At 38.5% G+C, this 12,140-nt stretch overlaps 1 protein-coding gene across 2 annotated transcripts in view; it reads left to right on the top strand.

The window, feature by feature from the left end:
• cwc27.S (CWC27 spliceosome-associated protein S homeolog) overlaps window positions 1–12,140 on the top strand; it is an 88,428-nt gene that overhangs the window by 65,707 nt on the left and 10,581 nt on the right. Inside the window, exon 14 of one of the 2 annotated variants that reach the window (XR_005963982.1) lies at window positions 6,403–6,654. The gene's annotated coding sequence lies outside the window, so the exon portion shown is untranslated. 2 annotated transcript variants of the gene reach the window in all.

Genomic DNA, 12,140 nt, shown 5'->3' with positions numbered 1-12,140 from the left:
CAGGGACACTTTTTATAAACACAAATTGATGGGCTGGGCAGATTGCAAAATGATTGCGTTTCAAATTAAGTGCAATCAGTGAGAACCTTGTAGTTGTATTTTTGTTTTAGAAGCGCTTCTGGTATTTTCACATGACTAGTAACCTTATAATATAAACAGAGAGCATCCCTACCCTTTGGTTCAAAGGGAAACACACTCGGGGTAATTTATAAACTTTGCGCAAGGCAGATTGGTTCGCAAAGTGAATATATTTGCCCTGTGCATGGTTATATTTATAAAGCTGAATAAGTGTGGTGCAAACAGAATTGCAAAATTTTTTCACAATGCGAATGTCTGTAAGAGCTTTTTAAATATGTAAAAAATTCGCAAATTGCGCATATTTATGCACACACTCTGCAACTAAATTACGCCACAACTTTGGCTGAGAAAATATTCGCAAAACAGTTTCGCAAAGTGCGAATTGAAGTTAGTCAATGCTATTTTCGCGCACAACAACCTCGCACATTGGGTGCGCTCGCGCAAACTCCCGTCTCATTTGTGCGCCATTTGTGAAAATGTATTCACAATGCGAATTCGCAAAAACCAGAATGACTGGCAGAACAGTGCAAGATATTAGCGTTCAGGAAAAAACATGGGCAATACAACCATTTGCGATAAATATGCGATGCGCAAACTTTATAAATGACCCCCCACTGCCTTTTGCAGTAGGGCCCTCAAGCAAGCAGCACTCGATGTGTCTGTAGTAGCTTGACTCCCATTCTGTCACCATCAGGAGTGAGCACCATGTTGACTGGAATGATCATGGCACCATAGCACACCCTTCCCTGGCATATATAAATTAATGGGTCACACAAGATTTCCCTATGGAAATCTCTAGTAAATCAAGCCCTACCCATCTACAAACTAATCTATACTAGAAGAGGATGCTTGGATAAATACCAAAAAATATGGTCACCGTGGCTGGACCTGGCTGGACCTAAATCACTATGAGCAATAAATGAGTGGATAAACTTGTTTATCACCAACCATGATTCCCCATAGCAGCAGTACTTACAATCTTACCTTACTCAAGTAAAGTAAGATTGCGTTTTTGCAGTCCTAATTCAGGACCTTGATATTCTCATATTGCAGCATTTATAATAAGAGTCAAGTGAAATTATTAGAGGCACATTTATCAATGAGTTTTTAAAAGCTGCCATTAATTTGAAATTCGAATTATTTTAAAAAATGAATGTAAATGACCCAAAAACTCTAATTGAATTGTAATCAAATTTGATTCAAGTTTTTTTCTCCAAAAAAAACTTGAATGTCAAGAAGGCTGCAAACAACTTAAAATTGATCCTTGGGGGCAAATTCACTAACCGGCGAAGTGGCTTATTCGCCAGCGTTACGTAATTTTGTCATTTCGCCAATTTACTAAATGTCCCTGGTGAAAATTCACTAGCGAAGTAGATAGACTAGCGCAACTTCGCAGCCTAACGCTAGGCGAAGTTGCAGTCTGGCAAAGGGGCGAAACTACACAAATTTAAGTTTTTTTTCTGAGCGTTGCCTCTTTCCCCAGAGTTTACTTCGCCAGGTCAGACCAGGGGAAGTGCAATAGAGTAGATAGGAGTTTGTAAAAAAAAAAAGTTGAAAATGTTTCTAAGTCCCAAACTCTTTATAGGGTGATAGGCTGAAAAAGATCGGAATTTTTTTTTAGGGTACCTTCCTTCCCCCCTACTTGTTAACATATGGCACCTAAACTATACCGTGGGCACATATGTAGGGCATTAGAACACCTCTATATAATTCTATTAAGTTTCCCTGGGCTTGTGTAGTGTTATTTATTTGCTGCAGCATACATGTCCATTCAAACTTCTATTTCACGCTGTATGCAAATTTCCAAACGCTAGCATAACGGCGAACCGCTGATCGTAGCATCGCTAGCGCAACTTCGCAAATGATCGGTAATGTGTGCGCAACTTCGGATCTTCGTGAATTTGCGCAGCCCTGGCGAATCTACACCTGCTGAAGTGCGGCAAAGTCAACTCTGGCGCAACTTCGAAGGGAAGTAAATTTGCCTCTTGGACGTCTCCCATTGACTTAAACAGCAATTCGGCTGTGAATATTTCTACCACTTTAGAAGAATGGGATGTGTGTTGGATACGCACAAGTGTTGGCCTTGTAATGGCTGCGGACAGAAGGACACCTTGGCAATACCCTGCTTTGTTGCACCAGTAAAAGTATTGTTTCCTACACCAAGTAAATGTGTACTTTTCCACAACTCTATGTATTCCAATGTAAAAAGCAAAATTTAACGCATCGTTTGTGAACTATAAATTCTTAACCTTAAATTTTTACCTCGAATGAAATCGGCTGACCTCCATACTTGAATTGTATCTTATTTAAGAAAAAACTTGAATGTCTAAAACTCAATTGAATATTACCGACCCGAAAACTCGAATAGAGTTTTTTCTCTGAAAAAAACCACGATTGTCGGGAAGGCTATTCACATCTTCAAATGGGTCACTAGGCCTATGCCATTGACTTCGTCATGAACTCGGCAGGTTATAGGTGACGTATAGTCAAATTTGTGTTGTTCCCAGGGTACAGGTATGATAAATCTCAAATTCGAGTTTCGATTATTCCCAACTCGAATTTGTGACCAAAAATTCGAATTCAGATTTACAATACGAACCTTAATAAATCTGCCCCTTACAGTATTCAAAACTGAAGACCATTGCTCAAAACATAAATCCAGATTTATGTATTCTAAAGCCAATGTGCATTCATACACAAACACGTATTTATTCATTCATATTGTATTCATTTCATTTTTGCACTGCTATCAACTCCTTCTCTGGCCAACCTGTGGCTTTCTGGCTGTAATTCATGTCATTTTCAGACTTCTGATGGTTGTCTGTAGCTGGCAGTTGTTCTGTTTTGTTTAGAAATGGCTGTTCTCCTTTACTTGGCACACCATTGCCTTTATACCTTTAACTTGGATACTGTGTTTACTTGTGTCATACCAGGAATTTTTAAACATCTAGAACTATTCAAACCTTTCTCCCCCCATAAATAAAAAGCTAGCAATCTGATTCTTTTGTAAACAGTGTGCACGGTGTTTGCTAATCATTCCCAGATTGTTCTGCCTTAACATGGCATTTGGGGAAGTGTTTTTAGCAGATCTGGAGTGTGATAGAAATCAAACTTTTTTTTTACATTTAAATGTCTGAAGGATCCTTATAAGGCTACTGCCAGATGCTGTGGAATTTTCTGGCAGTTCTGAAAAAGTGATAACATATACCTGTCTGCAAGTCTGCAGCCGCAGAATCAACTGTCAGCCACAGACGTCCTGACTTCTCAGATTTCTTTCGCAGTGGAATCATTCCGTAGCCATGGATATTGCCTAACCTCTTCTGGGTCACTGGGATATTTATCAGGAATACATAGAACGAGTATTCATACATACACATACCCTGCAGCTATGAGTGCTGCTTGCCTGAAAGGCTTGTATGCAGGAGGATAAATGCATGCATTGGAAACAAATTCCACTCCTCTTGATAAATTCTGATCAATATCAGAATAGTACTGAAAATATTCAAATATATACTAGTGATGAAAAGTTAGGTACCCAGAAATGCAGGGCCGGAACTAGGAGTAGTGGGAAGAGGCACCTGCCTAGGGTGCAACGATGTGGGGACGGGGTTAGTCGACTGGGTTTTATAGGGCGCCTGGTCAACTTGACCCGGCCCTTCAGAAATATTCATGTTTATTCAACAAGGTAAAATTACACTGATCAGAAATTAGAGTAAATATGTTGCTGATAATATAACATTTTATAGATTGGTCTGTGCATCAAACGTTATCCTTCTTTTGCAGCAACTCCAGTCCTTTTTAGTTTTAACTGTCAGATTTTAAAGCTATTCAAGGGCAATTTCAACCAACATCATCTGCTGTTCTTCCTGAGGGGCATTCGGCTGGTAATGCATTTTTATTTGCCCTCATGGTAAAACTAGTGTGACTCTTAACTTGTAAAGCCACAAGAGCTGGGTAGGGTCGATGTCTGGTGGGTGTACTGGCCAGTCCATTAAGGACAGTGTCTATTTCTTCCCCTAATAGGTATTGCATAGATTAGAAGTATAAATCAGATCATTGTATTACTGCATAATAAAGTTTGCACCAATTATGGGTTGACTAGATAGGGATGGCATGACTTTGTAAAAAAAAAAAAAACTTCGAATTTTTTGAACACAAGAGCATACATCAACTTCTATGCAGGTAACCCTTGAAAATGTTTGCAATGAAAATTCTTGATTTGTCATCTTTTATTATAAAAAAAAAAGTCCAGTGTTAAGAGAGTAATCTTATAGGCTAAATAAATCACCATAATTGCACATCTTCTGATTTTAGTGAATTAGCGTTGTCCTGAGCGAATCAGACGCTATTGCAAATTCGGCGCTTAGTGAATCTGCCCCTATGAGATGACCGTGTTGATGCTTAAACAGTAAGTTGCTGTTAGGAATTCTAATTTAACACATGTACTACCTTCTTTTTAATAAAGTTATGGGTTTGTGGCAGCAGTAGATAAGTGAATAGAAAACCCCAACAACATACAGTAATAAATGTCAAGTACCTAATAGCACCCCTTTGACTTCAGAACAACTGCGTGTTTCTCAACTGTGCATAGTGATATATTACATTGTTTTAGTTTTTTTTGAAACAGAAAAGCCTTAAAACCCAATTGAAGTTTTGTTAAGTTGTGATTTGGCTGTTCAGGGGGCCTTTGAAGGTGTTTGATGTCAATCCGGTGTTCAATAAACGTAAATACTAAAGGGGCCCTCCACCCCAGAAAACAGGCAACTTTCAAATATGTATTATTTAAACCAGGGATCCCCAATGTTTTGAACCTGTGAGCAACATTCAGAAGTAAAAGGAGTTGGGGAGCAACACAAGCATGAAAAATGTTTTTGGGTTTCCAAATAAGTGCTGTGATTGGCCTATGTGGATTGTACCTACATTGAGGCTCTGTTTGGCAGTACACCTGGTTTTTATGCAACCAAAACTTTCCTCCAAGCCTGGAGTTTAAAAATAAGCTCCTGCTTTGAGGCCACTGGGAGCAACATCCAAAGGGTTGGAGAGCAACATGTTGCTCACAAACTACTGGTTTGGGATCACTGATTTAAACCATGTTAAGGGTGGTAACTCCATTAAACAGCATATATATATATATATATATATATATATATATATATATGGGCATAATCAACTTGGTATCATCTTTGCATCATAAGGAGCACCTGCTGCTATAAAATGACCTCATAGTATTTACTATTATACAGCCATGAAGAACGGCAGTTGCACATAATGACTTCTACAAGTTTATTGTTCATACAGTTTTGGTTCTACCACCATGTTCATTAGTTAGTAGCAAAGCTTGTGAGTGGAAAGCATTCCTCCAGATATAAACACACTCGAATTTAGAAAAGAATGATCCACAGACAACTCATTGATTACACAATATTACAGGTTTTGGGCAACTTACTCATTTTGTCTTTTAAAATGCCAGTAGTGACGTGTGGGCTGGCCCAACACCCGCAGATTTGCCCATAGGTCAGGTTCTGGTTAACACCCACACCCTGTTTGCGGGTCACGGGATACTGTGCCATCTTCTGCATCTGGTAGTTATAGACATGCATCTGCCCACCCCCTTTCCTGTCTTTAGATGGATGGGACGAGCTCCGATCGATAAATATAAAGTGCCAGTTGGGAGCAGGCAGGTGTGGGTCGACTTTTTTGCCGACCTGCACGTCACTACTCAGCTTAGTGGTGTACGAGTTTGTCACACACTGTGAGTCACAGAGATGCTGCTTAGATTCTCTTTTAATTATTGAAGTTGAAGTAGATTTGTGGTATTTAGGAAATATCCTGTTAAATATCCATTTACCCTGGTCAGTGGGATTTGACTTGTGTCCATTTTTCTTCTTTTCTCATACAACCTGTCCTTGTTTGGCATATCAAAAAAATGAACTAACGTTTCGGCTGGGTCCCTAGCCTTTCTCAAAGCTCACTTTGAGAAAGGCTTGGGACCTAGCCGTAACGTTAGTTCGTTTTTTTTTAATAAAGCTTTTTGCTTCTTTAAGTCCTGTGAGTGCAAGCTTCCATTTCATCTGTATACTACTTTATAGCTCCGCACCCAGGCACTCTATTCTATTATACGTGCTGTGCCAGCACCCCACATATATATATATATATATATATATATATATATATGTATATATATCCTATATCCTATATATAAATACATTAAAACTATAAAAGGTTTTATAGAGTTTAAATCTAACTGTAACTTTTGTTTATCCTTCTTTATTACTAGACGTTAACCACACCTCTAAATGATGACATCTTTTCCACTTCTGTTAGGGTGACCTTGATTTCCTTTAAATTTGTTTCTTTGTTCTATGGGAAACCTGCTACTTATCTTATCCGTCTGGCTAACAAGTCAAACCCACTGGAATATAACAGAAAGAAAACCCGTATAGCATGTCTGGTTATGTGATTAAAATGGATGCCTAGGGGCATTTCTAGGCACAGAGCCAAACCAAGAGATTTCAACTACGTATGGCTTGACTTTTAGGGAATTATTCCATCCATAACACAGTGCGTGCGTGAAAGGTAAAGTCATATTGAATTATACAGTAGCATCCTATCAGAAGCATTTTATCAATTAAATGATATTTCTTTGGCTCTTGTCTTGACGTTTTAAGGCTGACTGTAATATATGTATTTGGGTGGGGGCTTATAGCATGAGATATTGTTACCAGCAGGGTGATATAAGGACTCCTAAATTATTAGTGACAAGAGTATGTGATTTTGCTTTCCACTGTTTTATTGGAAATATTTATTTGGATGAAAATGGTTTATTTAATGGAAAGATGCTGCCCATAAAATGGAATGGTATGGGGGTGAACACTGTTGTTTAAAAATTCATAGGCATTCATTTTAAAGCGAATGTAAATGGTTTAAATGTATAATAAATAAATGATTTTATAGTCATTTATATATAAATGTGTTAACCTTTAGGGTAGGACTACACGGATGTTTTCGGCGTGACACGACTGTCGGATGCAGGCTGCGTCTGCATCCGACAGTCGCGTTGAATCAACGCTGCAACTTCATCCGACATTTGTATCTCTTACTTTATTTCCGTCACATGTGATTTGTTGGATGCGTTTTGTAGCAGCGCGTCAGATCGCGCTGAAAACATCAGTGTAGTCCTACCCTTAAAGGGGTTGGTGATATTTTGAGAGAATTTACTAATAGATTTTTTTATTTGTGCTTTTTAACTTATTTATTTTTATTCAGCAGCTCTCCAGTTTGCAGTTTCAGCGATCTGGTTGCTAGTGAATAATTTACCATAGCAACAAAGCATTGAGTTGAATAAGAGACTGGAATATGAATAAGTGAGGCCTGAATACTAAAAAAAATGAGTGATTAAAAAGCAGCAATAACAATATATGTGTAGACTTACAGAGCATTTGTTTTTTTAGATGGAATTAGGAACCCCCATGTGAAAGAGCCAGAAGAACAAGGCAAATGATTTCAAATGATTTTTTTTTTAAAAAGACTAAACTCCGAATGCAAAAATCACGAAAATGATTTTTTTTTTTATAAACTATGACTTTTAAAAAAAATCACACATTTTTCGGAATTAAACACAGAGAATGGAAAAGTCTGAATCAGAAAATCTGGAGTTTGTAGCAGAAAATGTTGAGATAAAATCAGAATTTTTTCCCCCTCGGAGGCAAATATCAGAGGCTTCAGACTAACCACCCCTTTAGTTAGTGCTTTAATTAACTAATAACAATAATTGGACTAGTCCCTGGATCAACTTGTACTATGAGCTATCTCCCATAACCCTGTATTCCCTCACTTGCTAAACACCATCCAACCCCTTCTTAAAGCTATCTAATGTATCAGACTGTTTGTCAAGATCATGTTGCAAGGATGCCACATCCTGGATGGAATTAATTGGGCTGGATAGTTTTGTCTCATCTGCAAACTCTGATATATAACTTACAATACCCTCCCCTAAGTCATTATTGAAAAGGTTAAATAAAAGTGGACCCAATACCAAGCCCTGGGGGACCCTACTAAGAACTTTACTCCAAGTAGAGAATGTACCATTAACAACCACCCTCTGTACCCGATCCTGTAGCCAGTTTCCTATCCATGTGCAAACGACTTCATTAAGCCCAACAGACCTTAGTTTAGAAAGCAGTCGTTTGTGGGGCACAGTATCAAATGCTTTGGCAAAATCCATATATATCACATCTACTGCTCCCCCCCCCCCCACTGTCCTGCATCTTACGTCATAAATCAAATTTGTCTGACATGACCTATACTTCATAAAGCCATGCTGATTGCTGCTCATTATGACATTCACTAGGACAAAATTTTGAATGTGATCCCTTAACAAGCCTTCAAATAATTTGCCCGCCACAGATGTCGAATTTACTGGCCTATAATTGCCAGGCTGAGATCGTAATCCCTTTTTAAATATTGGAATAACATCAGCTTTTCTCCAATCCATATGCACCATACCAGATGAAAGTGAATCTGAGAAAATCAGAAATAGGGGCTGGTCTAAAACTGAACTAAGCTCTTAGAACCCAGGGGTGTATGTCATCAGGCCCTGGAGCCTTGTTTACATGAATTTTTATTAAAGCTTTATGAATCATATCCTGAGTCAGCCACTGACTAGATTGAGCTGAGCCATTAGTGCAGCAATAAAGTGAGTCTGGGAACTCAGACTTCTCAATTGTATACACTGAAGAAAAGAAATGATTTAGCACATTTGCCTTGTCTGTATCTGTTACAACCATACTGGTACCATTATTTAAATGAGCAACACTCTCAACCCGCATCTTTTTACTATTAATTTACTTTGGGGTTATTATTCGCCTCAGCCCTAATACTCTCCTCATTACCTTTCTTTGCCTCCTGGATTGCTGATTAAAACATTTATTATAGTGTTTATATTCATTAAATGCAGCTTCTGTCCCAACAGACTTGTAGTTTTTATATGCCTTTCTCTTTTTTCCTATTAACTTCTTTACGTTTATATTAAGCCACATAGGGTGATTCTATGTGCTTCTAAATTTACTCCTTAAGGGAATAAATTGAGAACAATAACGATTTATTATTAAATTAATTTAATATTTTAAATGATAACCATTTCTGTTCTGTGATGAAAACATAATGCCCCAATCTATGCCCTCAAGGGCAGCCCTCGAGGCACTAAAATTAGCTTTTCTGAAATTCATGGTTTTTGTTGTCCAAGTGTATATTTGTTTTTTGCAATAGACATTAAAAGATATCACATTATGGTCACTATTACCCAGGGGTAAAATGACTTGCAAATTTGCTATACGTTCTGAGTCATTAGAGATCACTAGATCCAGAAAAACATTTTTTTTTTGGTTGGCTCCTCAACAACTCGTGCCATAAAACTGTCATGCAACACATTTATAAACTTGTTCCCATTAACTGATCTGGCAGTACTTTTGCTCCAGTCAATATTTTGCTAATTAAATCCCCCATAATCATTACTTTCCCCAAACTAGCAGCCTTTTCTATTTGAATCAGGAGCTTAGCCTCCTCCTCCTCACTTATATAAGGTGGTCTATAGCATGCTCCTACAATTAATTTGCTGGACTCTTTATAATTGGTGAAGAGCTCCACCCGTAAGATTTCAGCCACACCAATCACATCATATTTTCCCTCCAGCCCCAGAACCTCCAGCACTCCCATTTTACCAGTCAGACTCCTTGCATTTGCAAACATACATTTAATACTGGTACCATATTTAACATATGACATGTGGTCCTCCCTGTCCTTAACAGTACCACTACCTGAATCCCTTCCCCCATTTTCCCTTCCTTTGCCCACTATCTCATCTAACCAGTCTTCCACAGAATCCTTTACTGAACCCTCCCCTCCCACTTTAAAGTCTCCTCCACCCGTCTAGCCATCTTCTCCCCCAAAACAGCTGCACCATCATCATTGAGGTGCAGTCCCTCCCTAGAAAAGAGCCTGTAGCTGACTGAGAAATCAGCCCAGTTCTCCCAAAACCCTCCTCCCTACACCAATCTCTCAGCCACATATTAAGTCCTCACCCTCTACTTAACTTAACCTAGTTTTTTTTAAATAATTTTTGAGGCCCCCTCACCCCCTCCTCTAACTTTGTCATTGGTACCTATGTGTACTAAGACCGATGGGTCTTCCCCAGCCCCTCCCAGTAATCTCCCACTCGTTCCACCACATGCCGAACCCTAGCACCAGGCAAGCAGCAGACTGCTCAGCATGAAGGGTCCTTGCCACAGATTACCCTATCCACCTTTCTAATAATTGAATCCCCTATAACTAGAACCTGCCTTTGCTTCCGTGCACTCCCCCCACCACGTATTAGAGCCACTGCCTCCCAGGGTGCTCTGAAAGTTAGCCTGCTCCATACATGCTAGTTCAGAGCTGTTCTCCCCAGCATCTTCAGCCAAAATGGTGAATCTGTTGGTTTGGACGAGCTGTGGACCAGCCCCCCTACCCTTCTGTCCCCTACTTCCGCTCCTGACTGTCACAAACCTTCCTCCCTCATTAGCCTCCACTGCCCCTTCTCCACCCCCACTACACAAACCCCTGCCAGTGGCTGCTCTGTGGTCTTCCTTTCCTCCCCCACGTTTGCCGCTGCCCTTAGTGCTGCAAGTTCACACCTTAGATTCTGCCATTCAGATTCCAAGATGAAAACCCACCGACATCTCTTACATGTAAATAAATGTAAATACGTAATACCTCATTTACTGATCGTGGCACTTTGTTTTCATAATTCTAGTTCATTTTAGCAGTTTTCTTGATCATACATATATCAAAAAAATGTTGCCTTGCTTCAAATCTATATCTATTTCTGAAGAGTGCACCTGAAGTATATTTTGCACATTTTTGTATGTGTTGACTCGTTTTATTGGGTGTAGCCTTTTTGACTGGAAAATTTTTATAGACATTACGAAATAAAAGTATCACCCAATTGCCATAATTTGTCAGTAATGTTGTGGTTCTAACCTGTGTTTTGGCTAGAGTAAAAGCGGGCACAAAAACTGGACCTCAAGTGGTAAAGTGAAGGTTAAAACAGTTTACATGCTGGAAGACCCCTATTATAATAATTTATAATATAGAAAAATAGCCAGAGTTTGAAAATATTGCCATTTTTAAACTTAATTAAATGAAGATGTTGGTTCAACCATTTTATTTTACCGTGTCCTCTTTATAAATAACTTCCTGTTAGACCAAAGTAGCATTGTTACACAGTTTAGTGATAACTGACAGTTGGCAATATCCCTTTACCTAGTATGTAAAAAAAAAAAAAAGATTTTGCATATTCCCAGAATTGACACAATATTTCTCCTGTACCTGGAATGTAAAAAAAAAAAAAGTCTGTCAATGTGTTTGAGCATCATCTGAAAAGCTTTAAGGGTCATGCACTGTTTGCTAAACGTGTACAGTTATTCAATTAGGGGATTAAAAAATCGTAGCTCTACATTTCAATATTGTTTTTGCACTGATATATTAAAGTGTGATTGATTCTTCTTTTCTTGAAACTGAACACTCATTTTTAGGGGCACATAACGTTCAGTTCATAATATGCCTCTGCTTCAGTGATAAACATGGATTGATTAAACAAACCTCTTTTTAAAAATTATACCTGACAAAAAAATGACCAACCACCACATTTTTCTTGATTACTGAATCCTGTTCAGTTACAGTTAATTCTAGACATGTGTGTTTTTTGTGCGACGGGAGGGAGCATGGTTAGGCGTTCAATACCGAATTTTATATTTAAAACATTTGTTGCCCAAACCTAGCTTGGTTTGCTGTAGTTTTTATTCTTACAAACCATTTCCAGTGCTTTGATACCAACTGTGCTAGGGCTATATTTGGCAATGGTTAGACAAGAAAATTTACAAGGGAAAACTAAAGGTGTTTTTCTGAGAAAGTTTAAAATGTCAAAACACATTAGCAAGTCTTATCTAAAATATATTTGCTATCACAACTAACATAGCTATTCTCATAGAGTAAGCAGTAATGTACAGATTTAATATTTATATAAA

Source organism: Xenopus laevis, chromosome 1S, assembly GCF_017654675.1.
Source record: "Xenopus laevis strain J_2021 chromosome 1S, Xenopus_laevis_v10.1, whole genome shotgun sequence".
NCBI lineage: Eukaryota > Metazoa > Chordata > Amphibia > Anura > Pipidae > Xenopus > Xenopus laevis.
This window is presented reverse-complemented; position numbering and strand designations above follow the sequence as displayed.